The sequence below is a fragment of the Bos grunniens genome, chromosome 21, assembly GCF_055505025.1.
Source record: "Bos grunniens cultivar Pamir isolate PY7600 chromosome 21, Bosgru_T2T1.0, whole genome shotgun sequence".
NCBI classification, from domain to species: domain Eukaryota; kingdom Metazoa; phylum Chordata; class Mammalia; order Artiodactyla; family Bovidae; genus Bos; species Bos grunniens.
In genome coordinates, this window is record NC_141185.1 from 59,842,997 (window position 1) to 59,859,160 (window position 16,164).

The window sequence follows — 16,164 nt, forward strand, 5'->3', positions numbered from 1 at the left end:
ATATTTTATACTTCCATTTTCCATATTGGTAGGTTTATATTAGGTTCTAACTATTGTAAGCAATAGTTTGATGAACATCTTCAAGCATTATCTTTTTAGTTCTGAGAACAGACTCCTAGAAGTAAAATTATTTAGTCAAGTGTTGTTAAAAAAAAGCCAGTGGCTCTTGACACATGTGGTCAATTGAGGTTCCAAAAGGGTTTTGCAAATGTACCCCCCTCTCAGCCATATAGAAGTGTCAGTTTCACGACCCTTTGGTGAATAACGGGAATTACTATTTACCAGTAACAAAATAATAATGAAAAGACTCTGTACAAGCAAGCTCTGGTGTTTCCAGATCTAGGAAAATAAATATTCTGTGAATGGTACAAATTTCCATTGCTTCAGCATCAGTGAGTTTCCTTCCAAGTGTTTTCTCAAAGTGTTGCATATAACCTCTCAGAAACTTTCCAGCTCACAGTCACACACCTTTTAGTTTTCAGGCTGAGTGAAGTCACAGAGGGGAAGGCAGTTTCCTGGTTTTCCCGCCAGCTGTCCAGTGGTCCCATGAAAACCAGCGATCCAACTGTCACCACTAGCATGAAGGCACGGCATGCAGGACCATTCCCAGAGGAAATGGGACCTGGTGAGACTCATATATAAATATTTTCTTGCAAGGTGGAATACTGGAGACTGACAGCCCCATCTGACCACAAAACCTGGAAGGTGTAACCCAAGGAGGCATATCACTTGAGCCTTGAAAGGAATAATCTGAGGAGGAACAGTTGGTTTGTGCAGCTTTGCTAGAGACTAAATAATAGCTGGGTTTGTGGAAGGAGAGGAAAGAAAAGAAAGAGAATACTCTGGCCTTTGGTGGCGAGTTACTGCATGTGAGAGCTGAGGGATTGACAATGTCGAAATGGAAATTTTCTTCCTCAAGGTGACCAAATAGAGGCTTTTTCTTCCCTTTCCACATCAGTGTCCTGCTGACTCCCTCTTTCTCTTTAAACAAATCTTGAGGAGCCCCAGTTTTCACTTGAAATCTATGTGGGCATTGTTCTAACAAGAAACCATCTGACCTCCCTGCTCATCCACACCAAACTCTTCAACAAGAAATCTCTTTTAAGATGCTATCACTTAGGAGGCTAGTTCAGCAGCATCTCCTGGCTCACTCACAATGCAATATTCACAGAAAAAGTAAAAACCAGAGTTGGGCTCTTTTGACATTTATAGATGGCGTAGCGTTATTTGTTAAATTCCAGAACCTGGTGTCGGGTAAACAGGCTGAAAGGATTAATGACTCCAAAGGTGGGGATCATTGGCATGGATGCCTGCACATCTGGGTATGAAGTACACCCAAAAGCAAGCAACATGGTAGAAGGGATAAAGACTCAGCCTCCCATCAATACTACCTGCATGACCCTCCACAAGCAATGAACCTCTCTGGGCCTTTGTTTCTACTCTGTTAAATGGAGACAGCAACACCTGCCTCGCAGAGTTATATCAGGAAAGTGCCAGCTCCCAGTATAGGGGAGATCTTTATGTCCACGGGCTTCCCTGGTGGCTCAGAGGGTAAAGCGTCTGCCTGCAATTCTGGAGACCTGTGTTCGATCCACGGGTTGGGAAGATCCTCTGGAGAAGGGAATGGCAACCCACTCCAGGACTCTTGCCTGGAAAATTCCACAGACAGTGGAGCCTGGTAGGCTACAGTCCATGGGATCACAAAGAGTCACACAGGACTGATCAACTTCACTTTATGTCCACACACGTGTGTCTACATGCATATGTGAGTACATGTGTACATGCATTTGAGTTTTTGAAAATCAATTACTCCTCTCCCTCTTTACAGCTCGTAAGGTGAGTTTTGAAAAGTCAATCAAGAAAGGAAGGAGAGAAACATATTTTCCTCTCCAAGAAAAATCAATTAAATGTCAAATATGAACTGTTCCTGGGAGTAAATTTTTTTAATGGGTTAAAGGCTTGGCCATTACAGACCTCCAATATGTAATTTCTAAGAAAGGACCAGGTAATATTTTTTTTAATTAAGTGGAAGATAAAATGCTCGAACCAGTGGATCCATTCAGAAACCACTTTTTTAGCCATTTTCCGGAGCTTCCCGATTGCATCATGCCTTTTAAGAGTCCTGATTTAATAGCACTTTACTTTAAACCTTCATTTGTGAAAAGCATTGATTTATGATAGGGCTGATTAAAGCAATGGTATCTTAAGCAATAATGATTTCAGTTATTGGACTTTCACCAATGGGCATTATTCTGACTTACTCTCCATTCTTTCCCCATTTTGATTCACTGTAAGAGAATAGATATAATTTTGGAAAGTTCCCGCACAAACATAATATCAGAAAGAAAGGTGTAGGCAGATGGACTGCTGTACCCTTTTTGATGATGTGAGGGTGTTGCGTTTTAATATGCTTTGACAAACTAGAGCCCCAGTGAGCTCCTATCCGATACCACGAGGATTATCCAGAACTCCAAGACCACTCTAATGCCCCTGGAGCACAGAGAAGTCATAGCAATAAACATAGTAAAGACCAACCCTCCAAGCCTAGTACCTAGAAGCGCACTTTCTCTTCATGGACCTGGAGAAAACAGTTAAGCCCACACTTAGATCTGTAACTCCATTTGAAACTAGCATTGATGCAAAGCAGACCAAAGATTCCCTCCTGATCTGAAAGCCTGTCCCGTGGACCAGGCTGGTAAATTAAAAAGTGAAACTGGCCTGGAGTCATATGCTAGGGAATGGTGGCAACTTGGAAGGAGCCCTGAGGAATGGGGGCAGCTGCTCCTGCGCCTCAGCTAAGCCTCACCACGTGCAGCTGTGGCCCAAAGCCTGCTGCATCTCAGGTGTCATAAGAATCCAGAAACCCACACTGCTATGTGAAGCTGAAGTTTCTCCCTTTCTGAAGGTTAGACAAGCACTGGCCAAACTGAGCCCAGAGGCCAACTCTGCTCAGATTCCTAGTGGGTGCACAAGTGGTGGATCCATCTAGTTACTGGGGGCGGGGGGGAAACATGCCGCATCTTTTAAAAATTATCACAGTGTTTTTATTCCACTATTTCACAAACATTTAACAGAAATATGTGCGAAGAACTACATGCTGGGTGAAAGTGAAAGTCACTCAGTCGTGTCTAACTCTTTGCCACCCCATGGACTATACAGTCCACGGAATTCCCCAGGCCAGAATACTGGAGTGGGTAGCCTATCCCTTCTCCAGGGGATCTTCCCAACCCAGGGATCGAACCCAGGTTTCCTGCATTCCGGGAGGATTCTTTACCAGCTGAGCCACAAAGGAAGCCTGGGTACTGGGAAGCAAAAAGAGAATAGTACCTTTTATCTGCCATCAAGGAACTGACAGTCTAGCATGTATATACAGGAACTATGGAGGGCTTCCCTGGTGGCTCAGCTGGTAAAAAATTCACCCGCAATACAGAAGACCCTGGTTAGATTCCTGGGTCGGGAAGATCCCCTGGAGAAGGGATAGGCTAACCACTCCAGTATTGTTGGGCTTCCCTGGTGGCTCAGCTGGTAAAGAATCTGCCTGCAATGCAGGAGACCTGAGCTCAATCCCTGGGTTGGGAAGATCCCCTGGAAAAAGGAATAGCTACCCACTCCAGTGTTCTGGCCTGGAGAATTCCATGGACTGTACAGTCACAAAGAGTCAGACACCACTGAATGACTTGCACTTTCACTTTTCATGGAGGATTTAGGGTTTAAAATTTTGAGAAGAAATAACCTAACATTGGGGCTCAATCTATCACATTCCTTTTTTGTATTTAGCTCCCTTGATATCTTTTAAGTAAGTTAGTTTGTCCCTATTCTGCTTTGAAGCTTTCTTTGAATTTGAGGACTACTGCCAGGATTTCTAAAGTCCATGTTGGGTGAATTCCCATTAAAACCCCAACAATGATTGGAAGGGAAAATTCCAATTGTATCTTGACAGTTCATTTCCATCAAATCAACTTTACAGATTTCTTAGTTTGGTGCTGTTAACTGGATGCTTGTATCATTTGAATCTAGCTAGTCTGTGCTGCTATAGTTTTTATGAGAGCTGACCAGCAGATGCTTTATGTATTAATCCCTCTGGAAAATCACCTCAATAACTTTTTTAACTTTTGGTTGGGGAAGCGGGGAATTATAGAAATCCAAAGACACAAATGAAAGCATTTGGGTCCAACCACTAGAATTTTTTTGGTCTCACATTTGAAAAATGATGTGCTTAATTGCTTTACAGAAGAAAATCAGATCAAAGTTAAGATTCTTCTTTTTAAACTTTGTAATTATTTTTCAGACTCCTACTTGAAATGCATTAAAGTACTTCCACTGAAATGTATATGGCTTTTCCCCTCTTTCTGTTGAATTTGCTTTGACTTTGTTGGGTTGCTTCCATCGCCTTCTTTGATGGCACAGCCTGAAAGCAAAGTCCTCAAACATCACCATCATCGGCATGATACAGACACATAAAACCCATGGGGCATGGTGCTAAGAGCTGGGCACTGCACGGATTTAAAAACAGCATTTGATACATTCTGCAGCTCAAAAACAGGCAATTACGGGAGGTGTCATTTCCTTGTTTGTTTAGAATTCTCAGTCAACCCTTTGCCTACAGATCCTTTTTCCATCCTCTCTTTCTCAGCCTGTCCCCTAGTAGGTCGTGTACAGCTTCTCAGGGAGCACTGAATCACAGGTAGCACGCTCTGCCAGCTGTGGGTACCAGATGTCGAGGCGCATCTGACCCTTTGCACTTGTTTGACACAGCAGGCAATTCTTACAAAGTAACTAACTTTCTTAGTTGAAGCTACTTTGCTGACTCATCTCCAAACACGTTATGTGACAGATGAAGGAGAAGAGACTGAGAGTGAGGAGCTGACTTCCCCGGGTCACACAGTTAGCACTTAGGACTTCCTTAGAGTGTTCCCCTCTCTGCAACTCACAGTCATAGTACTGTAGGAACCACGTCTCAAACAGAAATTTACTTTGGCCTCACAATAAAAACTAACGTAGGATAAAAGTGTGGATGGGCTCCGTTTTGTGCCAAGAGCTTGCTCATCAAAGACAGAGATTCAGCAATGAGTGGGAAGCAGTCTAATCCTGATCCAATCGCCTGTTGATAATCCATCCTCCCTGAGTTGATGCCCAGACAGATCACTGACTGAATCTTGCCTAGACTGTAAGTGGAGGAACTTTAGAACTTTCTTCCTAACTTTTGTTTTACAGAGGAGGAAATCGAGGCCACTAAAAACCTTAAAAGCTAATTCACCCCAGAGGCAGATCTAGAACCTACAATGCTAATCCCTGAGCTGTGTTCACTTCCATGCCTCCACCTAATTTCTGATTGCAACCTAACATGAGAGCCCAACCTGTCTCATGGATTACCCACATCTTCTCTGTCATCCTTCAGGTAAGTTAGTTTGTCCCTGTGCTCTGCTTTGAAGCTTGTGTTTTAATTTGAGAACTAGTCCCATGAGTACTAAAGTTCATGTAAGGTACACTCCATTAAAATCCCCAACAGCAGACAGTAGTCCCGGGACCCAGAGTTTAGCATGCGGTGACCGGCACAGTATACACATGGGCCCCAAGGGACAGAGACTGGGGAAGTCTCAGGAAAGAGGAGCAGATGATGAATGGAATCTCCATTCCCGGCTCTTGGGTCCCGCCAAGGTCTGGGCTAAAACATGGAAACTGACAAGTACACAGACCAGCATATACCCACAGCTCTGACTTTTTCAAGACAAACACAGAGAAGTGGAATAATAGAGACTGAGATACTGAGGTTAGTGTCTGTACTTTTATCAGACTAGTGGGTTTTTAAGACTTCCTGCTGCTGCTGCTGCTAAGTCGCTTCAGTCGTGTCCGACTCTGTGTGACCCCATAGACGGCAGCCCACCAGGCTCCCCCATCCCTGGGATTCTCCAGGCAAGAACACTGGAGTGGGTTGCCCTTTCCTTCTCCACTAAGACTTCCTAGAGATATATTTAAAATAGTAGCTGTGGAGAAGGAAATGGCAACCCACTCTAGTATTCTTGCCCGGAGAATCCTATGGACAGAGGAGCCTGGTGGACTATAGTCCATGGGATCGCGAAGAGTCAGACACGACTGAGCAACTCACACACACACACACACACACACACACACACACACACTGTTCCTAGAGATTCCAGCTTAGCCTGAGGATGAGCCATCCTGTGCAAAACAGAACCAGTCACCCCTCACCCAGAGGATCCTTAAGCAGCTAAGGTCAACCTAAGGGTTTCACTTTGCTTTCAAGCTTACAATAGCCTCTGGATCCTGGAGCAAACCCTTATACCAGTTCAACCTCAGCACCAAATCAGGTTCAATGGACTTGATACAGTGTTTTTCTCACATCAAGTTCAAACCTCTGGAAATAGACTTTGGTTGCTAAAAGATAATCACAGTTATACCATTGTCATTAATTTGAGAAAAGATGAAATGTATTAATATTTGTATGTATTTAGTCTTAATAAAAAGATAAAATTATTATAGAAATAATTGAAGGTAAAGAATCTATTATGTATTTGGAAAAATATTTTTTCTAGTAAAAAAAAATTGTAGCTGCAGTTTATATATCTTTTCAATGACCCTGTAAATCAACAGTATTCAGTAATCTTAGCTGAAACTATAAATGGCTGCTGGACCCATTAAAGAAGAAGTAAGTTAGATCTTCTATTTTTTTAAATGTGGTCTTCCAGGAAGCTGCCTCTGGACATAAGTACAGAAAATTAACACAATAAGTAAAGCATTATAGAACAGCTATTAACTGATTACACTAATAAAAACCAAATGGGGGCCTTAATGCTGCTCCTCTGGGAGAGAGGGACAGATAAAATAAACAACAGGAAAAGAATATGGAGTAAAGGAAATTGATTTTAAACAATAATAATACAGAAACCTCCCACCACGTAAAAAAAAAAGAAAGAAAATCAGATCTCTAGCTTCACTTTGGAAAAGAAAGAAGAAATTTTTCACTCTGCCTTGGCAAGGATTAAGTTTGATACTAATAAGCATGTTCTCTAGGCTAACAAATTGGAAAAGTGAAGGCGTGCTGACAAGAAAGTCCTTAAATGCCAGACACATGGCCACAAGGACTATCTACTGTATTATCAAAACGAGGAGCCCTTCTGGTACCCCTTAGTGGACGAGGAAATCTAAACATTTGGAGCCCCTGCTTCAACAAGGTGGGATGAAAGGTTGATTCCAGTGATATTTGGCATTCACGGCAAAGACCACACCAGACAGAAGAGAAGAAACAAGTAACCGTGTCTGTCTCCTTGGGAGGTGGTGGTGGGCAGACACTGTTTAAGAATGGCACCCCTAGGGAAGCACCGACTGTTAGCTAAATCCTAAATGCAGTAATCTTAGCTGAAACTATAAATAGCTACTGGACACATTAAAGAAGTAAGTTAGATCTTGAGTCCTTGAGTGGACTTGGGGTTAACTATGTAGAAATTTATAGTAAAGAAGTATATCTTCTTTCCATTTTGTTACCTATAATGTGGCCCAAATCCTTCCCTTCAAACCTAGCCAGAAGCCAACAGTTTGTCTCAGTAAGTGCCCACTAGTTGCCAAGTGGCCTCCAAAATGCCTTATACATGTTGTCTCATTCCCAAATTACGTTTGCAAGGCAGGTGATGGCCCAAAATTAGAGTTGAAGAAATGAAGACTCAGGTGATTCAGAGACCAGCTCCATTCCCATCTTACAGGGACTCACCCTTCGTCCTCCTCATAGGTAACCCCGGGCAAGATCCCCAACTATATATACTTTTAACTCCTTTCCTCACTCTTATTTTCACACGTTGTTCTAACCAGTGGAACCCAGGGAGCCAAGCCCTTTTGCAAGGCATATGCAAAATCCAGGTTATTTTTACTTTTCACTGGCAAAAAGTCAGCAAATTCAAATGAAATGATAATTTCTATGTGAGAAAATAGTTTAGCATTTTCTTAAAATGCAAACTTAAAAAAAAAAATTCTCACACAAGGCTCTAACTTCGAAGTTGACAGAAAATAGCCTGGCAGTTTCATGGGAGGCCCCAAGTAAACAATAGTGGTTTAGATGTGTTGGTCTGAGAATTGAAGGGGAACCTTCCCACAGTGAAATGTGGGTGTTTAGACTAGGTAGGTAAGTGATGAGGCTATCTATATAGAGATAAAACACTTGTGTATTGACTTGTGTAAGATTTGTTCGGTACTGGGCAGAGAAGGCTGGGAGATATACAGTGAGACCAGTGGACAGAAGGTTCAGGAAGGGAGATCAAAATTTGAAGCCTTGAACACATTCTAAAAGCCAGAGTCTTTCCAAACTACATTATATTCAGGCCATTATACATGGTAGTAAAATATTGTTGGCATTCTGAATAAAGAATAATTTAAATTCTGTGGAAGTTGACCCTTTTGTAAAAAGATTGGGAAAATTAAGAAATTAAATAATTTGAAGGAAAGAGACAAAATTATTATCTGCAGATAAAAGTATTTACTTAGATGGCTCAAAAGAATCCATTGGCAAATTCTTTTGAATAAGAAACCAGTAAAGTAGGAAAATACAAAATAAAAATGCATAAGTAAATCATTTTCCTCAGAAAACAGTTATAGGATTTAACAGAGAAATTGTATCCACAATAGCAGTGAATAAATTTGACACCATGCACATTGAAAAATACATGAAGAAACTACAACTTTAACAGGAGTTCATATGAAAAAAATAAATGAGAAGGCATGCTTTACTTCTAAATGAGAAAACTCAGTATTAAAGACTTCAAATTCTCACACACTGATGTACCAATTGTCTTCTCTTACATTTTGAACTTGATGAGTTCTTATGGTATAACAAATAGGCATTGAAACATGTAAAATATCATGTATGAAACGAGATGCCAGTCCAGGTTCGATGCACGATACTGGATGCTTGGGGCTAGTGCACTGGGACGACCCAGAGGGATGGTATGGGGAGGGAGGAGGGAGGAGGGTTCAGGATGGGGAACACATGTGTACCGGTGGCGGATTCATTTTGATATTTGGCAAAACTAATACAATTATGTAAAGTTTAAAAATAAAGTTAAAAAAAAAAAAAGAATAGAAACAAACATAAAAAAAAAAACCAAATAGGGAGGCATAACCCAGAAAACTAATTGTAAAGAAGAGATTAAAAAAAAAAAACTTGCATCACTAGATATGAAAGTATATCCTTAAATTGCGATTAAAAAAAAAAAGGGAGGGTTTTGGCAAAAGAAGTGATAAAGACAGAAAGATAATAAATAAAATTCTAAAATACAGAAATAGGTCCAATAAATAGCAACATTTAGATCAGTGAGGAAATAGATTCTTATCACACAGACCAAATATATGAGAGATTTAAGTATTTCTTTTAAGTAACAAGAGCCACAAAAATACTAGTAGAAAATACAGGTTAATATTTCTCTGACCCTGAGGTGTGCAAGGCTTATCTAAGCACAAAAGCAGAGGAAGAAAGACTAAATGAAAATAGTTATATATTTAAATTGATAAACATATACATTAAAAATCCATTAACAATTTAAAAAAATCTAGTGACAAAATGGAGACATGTTTGCAATGGGCAAGAGTGCAAGGGTGAATAAATGCACTATGCAAAGAACTTTTACATCTTAACAGGTAAAGGTCTAACACCATTAAAAAAAATTAAATACAACTTTTCCAATTTTAAATAAATAGAAATTAAAATAACAGGCAAATAACATGCACACAAAACAAGACAGCCAATAAACATGAAGTTCGCATCACAAATAATCAAGGAAATAGGGATCACAGTAGGTTCTAAGTTTCTTGTCTCAGTTTGGGAAGAATTAATGATGGTTTGTGAGTTTTGGATTCTGTTCCATGGCAGGTGGGAATATAAACTGGCATAAGTACTTCAGAGGGCATCTCTGCACATTATAGCCCCCCAAAAGGTTTTGGCCCAGGAATTTCACTCACAGTTATTTCCAGAGTGAACAGAGATGCACACGAACATCTTAAAATGCAAAAATTTACAACGTTCCATGAATATCTAGAGGTCAAATGAATTCACCATCAAATAAGGAATTATGATGCCAAGATAAAAATCGTTTTTTATAATAGTTTTAATAACCCTTGCAAAGGTCTCTTAGGACTAGTCAGATAGGAAAACCAGATTCCAAAACAATGGATGATACCAGGGCCTCAGTTGTACTTTTTCAACATGCAAATATATGCATGCAAGAAAGCAGAGGAAGATGATGAGAAAATGTGTATCCACGTGCTGACAATCATTATACACAAGCGGCAGGACTAGAAGAATTATTGACTTCTTCTTGCTTTTCCGTAATTTCCAACTGTTCTGCGATGAACGTGTATCTATTTTATTTTTATTTTTTTTAATTGGCCATGCTGCTCTGCTTGTGGGATCTTAGTTGCCCAGTTAGGGATCCACCCAGGGCCCCTGCAGTAGAAGCGCGGAGTTCTAACCACTGGACCGCCACGGAATTCCAGGATGTGTGTTATTTTTTGCATTCAAGAAAAACATGGTTTCACGTGTGTGTTTTAAATTCTAGCTGGCTGGAAGCATGGAGGTGTGAGATAGGCTGCCCAGAGAGGATGCCGCAGGAGAAGAAAGGGAACTTCTCAACCCCGTGAGTCTGCGCCCTTTCCTTACCCTGGCTTTTTTTTTGCTCTTCTCGAGAGTTTGCAGCTTCCAACACCATTTCACACGCTTCTCCTGTGAGTGACGGAGCAGAGTGTCCCAACAATACCTAATGCATTTTGTGTCAGGGGCCCGTGGGTCAGCAAGGTTATTAATAAGCATCGCCTCTTGTTCTAATTTGGGTCCCTTCTCTCCTCCTGCCCTGCTTTTCCTTTCACTTCTCTCTCTGACCCTTTTCCCCTTCTCCCTGATCTCAAGGATTCGGCCTTCATTTTAGCTTGACTTCTGGCACTCTTCCCATATCACATTTCTGATGTATTTGTTGCTCCTGCAAAGTTTTCACAGGGAATTTTATTTTTGAGGAAATGCTTCGTGTCCTAAATCCATTCGTCGCAGGCTGGTGCGATGCTCTGACCTGACCTGCCTGAGACGAACGGCAGGGATCAGTCAGATGGAGGCAAATGTGTGCATGAACGGGGGACAGACCTTGTTTTTTAAAAAGAATTTCTGTTAAACAAAATTTACTAACCACAAAGTTTAGCCAGATTGAAGAGGCCACTATTACAATCAGGTCCACATGAAAGGAGGAAGGCGAAAGGCAGCTTAATTTTATTAGTATTTTTCTATTCTCTTTCATGAGACAAAGAGAATTTAAAGAATTTATCATGTATTTTTGGATGTGTGTGTATCTATTTTATTTTCCATTTACAGCCTGATTTATGACCTCAGCTTATATTTAGAGTAAAGCTTGTTGTATTTCTGCTGATTTTCTTACACAAATAGAACTGGTTGCATGGTCACCACCACTACCAAATTTTTACATACAAGCTCTTCCGATCCCCTGAACGTGGTGCAAATTCAATTTTTCTTTTCACTTACAACATTTCTAACTGCAAAACTTCAAACCAGAAATAACTGAAAAAAGTCAGTTCCTACACACACACAAACTTGCATGTGCTCTCTCCAAATTTATTAAGCTTCAGTTGTTACTTTCTTGTAATAGACATGATATTGCATCTCCCATCAGAGCCTTCAGAGAGTTAAATGTGCCAATGGGAGTTACTTATCAATGGTAGAGCAATATTTTTATATGGGAAAACATAAAAAGAAATGTATGATTTTTTTCCTGAATTACTCATACTTTTCGAATTTAACCTCATGCCCTTCTTCAAGAATGCATTCTTATAAAAATCTGACCAAGGACCAAGACTACCTTTTTTAGAATGAATGGAAGTCTTTTAGAGTGATGTAATTTTCTAACACATGATTAACATGATTAATTCTACTCTGAACTAGGGTCCACATATTGAAAAAAACGAAAAGAAACAAAATTAAGCAATGATAAGTAAACTAAATGTATCCAGGAGAAAGATAGTTTTCTATACCTAAACTTATTATCATGAAACATACTAGTTTTGCTGCTTTAATGGAATTGCACCTGAGTTTGTTCTTTCCCAAACTAAGACAGTCTATGTGAACTTTGAATGAATTATGCATTCAGCTTCTTCTTAATCTGGTCACCTCTCAGCAGTGCACATTAACAGTTCAGGGATCCTAAACTCAGCTCAAATCACCACTGGAAGGAGCCACTAATCAGACCTAAGTAAATGTCTAATTCGTTTCCTTACCCTTTAGTTTTTTATTTTCCTTTTGAATAGATTAATCTTATCTGTTCTGTAACAACTGTCAAAGGATGAGGATAGCTTTAAATGTGCTCTGTTACATATGTGACCATTTATCATTCATGGGGTAATATTTATTTTCTTGAAATGCAGTATTTTTCTTAATAGACCTGGGTTTGCATGAGCAGTAACTTCTTAGACTGTCTTGGGGAAGAAGAGAGGAAAAAGAAATAGGAGGAGGAGGCTTTTCTTGAGTACCTGTGTGCTGTGTGCTAAGCCATTTTGGTCGTGTCCGACTCTGTGTGACCCCATGGACTGTAACCTGCCAGGCTCCCCTCAGTCCCTGGGGATTCTCCAGGCAAGAATACTGGAGTGAGTTGCCATGCCCTCCCCCAGGGGATCTTCCCGACCCAGGGATTGAAACTACATCGCGTACATCTCCTGCATTGGCGGGCGGGTTCCTTATGACTAGCACCACCTGGGAAGCTCAGACAGTATGACGGTATACCACACAGTATGACACGGATTCACCCATTTGATGGAGCTTTCATGCTGTTCCGCACATCTTTTCAGGTACTCTCTGCACAAGTGAGAAAACCGGGGCTTAGAGATGCTAAGGGATACATCCAAGACACACAATTAGTGTGACGCGAAGCATAGACTGGCACCCAGGCCCTGCTCGCCAAACGTTCTGTGATTATGAATAGACTTCATTGTCTGCAGTGGTAAGGGCTCCGAATACAGGTTAAACCCTGGAATTTACTGTAGGCTGGCCTTGTGGTCAGTGACACTCATCACTTACCAGGTATGATTTGGGGTTGTCTGAAAAGCCAAGACAGACCTCTCAAAGAATTACACTAGATAACATGGCACAGACATTATGAAAGGGCCAAAAAGAAACGCTATCCTGTATACCACAAGGCCCACGACACCTGTGTGTGACTCCAAATAGAGCGGCGGCTTTCAAGAGCTGGCCATCTTGGTGACCTTGTGGTATGTGTTTTAAATATTCTCTATTTAAAGAGGGTCGTTTGTTCCAACACGTTCCTTGAAATTTTGATAAATGTTCCTAGAATCATCTATGGGGAATTTTTCCCTCACATAATCAGGTTGGATGCAAAGCACAGTTTTATGCCCTGTAGCAGGACATTAAAAAATTTTTTTTTTCATGCCCTCTCTGTTTCCGCTGCTTCCAAGTTCCAGGCTGGAATCTGCAGGTTGTGAGATGAGGGTGGTGTGGCGGGTGTCAGGCTCCAGTTCTTCATGCTCTAGGGATAAGATTTCCTATGAAAACTGGCAGCTTTTTTGTTCTTCCTCAGCCTTTTTAACCCACAGCCTGGTCTCTCTGTTTGGCTGCGCCCGCTGCGGCGGTGACTGTACTGAGCTAAATTTATGCCGCTGACAAGTCCCATTGAAGTACGTCGGTAGCACAGAGTCAGTGGGAGTTGTGTGTATCTAAGCGCGGGCAGCCCTTGGCCCGCTGAGTGTAATAGCATCTCTGCCTTGGGAGATTATGGGTATGATATGGGCGATGCGTAATGGATTGGGCAGTCTGTGTACAAATTCCCAATGACTTGCTACACCCCTTTAGGATGGTGGCTGTCAAAAGTGTTAGCACTTTACACACACAACAACCCCGGATCTGATTACCGGTGGCCCCTGCTCTCGCAAACCGGCTCCTCCTCCAGGTTATTGCTGCAGGGGTACCTATTGAACACGTACAAAGGAGAAAACACTGGTGAATTTTCTTCTTTGAGCTCCACTGTATTAATGGAGAAGGAGGAAAATACCGAACGGGTTTGAATTAGCCTGGACAGAAGTTCAAAGAGAACTCCCTGTAAAAGGTATCTCTGAATGATTTAAATTTGCAACCCGAGGAGAACTTGGTTTAACACCCGGAAACTGAAGAGGGAGGAGGCGGGAGGAGGGGCGGGCATTATGTTGCTATGCACTTAAAACAAGACCTACCCTGATGTTAGCACTTCGTTGTGGGTGTTAATGGAAAGGTACGCAGATGCGGAAACTTCCACGCTGTGGATGTGGACGCCTTTTCAAACGTTTAAATTGTTTAGCATGTCTTCTGGAATGAGTTTGCCTATGGCTAAGTAATCTACAAAAGTTTAAACACAAAGATCTGAGTGAGGAACGCTAGGATTCTTGGGTTAGGAGACTTTGCATGCCAAAAATAGTGTTCACTCTCCCCTTGGTGCAGGCAAAACTTAACAGTACCCTTGCCCTTTTTCTGTGTTGAGAGTAAACTTCAGTGTCTGATTTTTCTGGTCTTCTGAGCTAAACCGAGACATAACAGATTAGTATCAGTAAAGACACTGGTGACAATGATGACAGTTCCTAGAAAAATTAGGGACAAAATAACCAGTCTGATGATGGCCTGAGGTTGAATGGTGTACAGTTTCATGAGATGGTTGGATGGCATCACGGACTCAATAGATATGAGTTTGAGCAAGCTCTGGGAGTTGGTGATGGACAGGTAAGCCTGGTGTGCTGCAGTCCATGTGGTTGCAAAGAGTCAGACAAGACTGAACTGAATGGAACTGAAAATCTGTTAGCATTGGAAACCATAGCATTGCTTATATTATCTGTCTGCACCTAGTTTCCAGAACACTATGGAAACTCACTCGTCCATATACCCAATTTATTTAGCCCTAAGTATATTCCAGGCACAGTGCTAGTCTCTGGAGATAACAGATATCAATGAGAAACTGCCCCTGTCCTTAGGAACCTTGTCTTCATTTATTTTTGTCTTATAATAAACAGTGCATGCTATGTACCTGAAACTAGTCTAAATGCTTTACATATATTAACTCATTTCATCATCAAAACAGCCATATATTATTACCCCCCATTTTACAGATGAGGAAACTGAGACACAGGCAAATCAACATGCCCAAGGCCATGCTCCTGGTATATCAGCAGACCCAGGATTTAAATCCTGACAAATCTAGTTTGCAGAGGTCCTACTGTTAACCACTGCTTATGAGCTAGTTGAGAAATAAACTTCTATTTTCAACATAATTACTAGTGACATCAAAGAACCTAGAAACCCCAGAAACACTGGCTTCTGTAATATGCAGATCAATGATTGGACAAAACTGTAAGAGACACGCTAATGCAATTTGTAAAGGAACAAAAGATGAGAGGGACAGACTTTAAAAGCCACCAAAAAGCCAAAACAAAATGCAATTTAATGGGGATAAACATGAGACATTCTTAAATGCAATAAATCCCTCCTTACACGCTCCTTGATGATTGAGATCTGACTCCACAGTATGGGATTCCTCCCTGACCAGGGTTCTGATTAAAGTCACATGGCATGCATGGTACACAGCACAGGACACGAGACTTCTGAATATTTTGTTTCTGGATGCTTCTTAAAAGACTCTGAGAAACTAAGGCCAACTCAGGAAGACAAACCTTCTGAGTCCAATTTAGCCAAGGGGATGGGGGAAGAATGAAAGTTACCTTGAAGGGTTTGAAAGTCTGCCATATGGTGTAGGGATGAGGTTCAGCTGTACTGCTTCTGAGGACAGACTCCAACTCTGTAGAAAGACGCTCCAGGGACACGGTTTTTGTTCCCTTTTGTGTGTGTTCAGTCATGTCCAACTCTCTGCAACCCCGTGGACTCTTTGCGACCTCATGGACTGTAGCCCGCCAGGCTCCTCCATCCCCAGAATTTTCCTTGCAAGAATACTGGAGTGGGTTGCCATTTCCTCCTCCAGGGGATCTTCCTGACCCAGGGATCGAACCCACATCTCTTGCATCTCCTGCGTTGGGAGACAGATTCTTTCCACTGCACCAACTGGGAAGCTCTTTGGTTCCCATAGAAGGAACAAAACTTTCTAAAAACGAAGCCCCCAGTAGTGGCAGCCTCAGAAA

General features: G+C 41.4%; 1 protein-coding gene across 50 annotated transcripts in view; it reads right to left on the reverse strand.

Moving 5' to 3' along the window:
• Positions 1–16,164, reverse strand: part of LOC147349792 (uncharacterized) — a 134,279-nt gene that overhangs the window by 94,138 nt on the left and 23,977 nt on the right. The gene's annotated exons all lie outside the window — the stretch shown is intronic.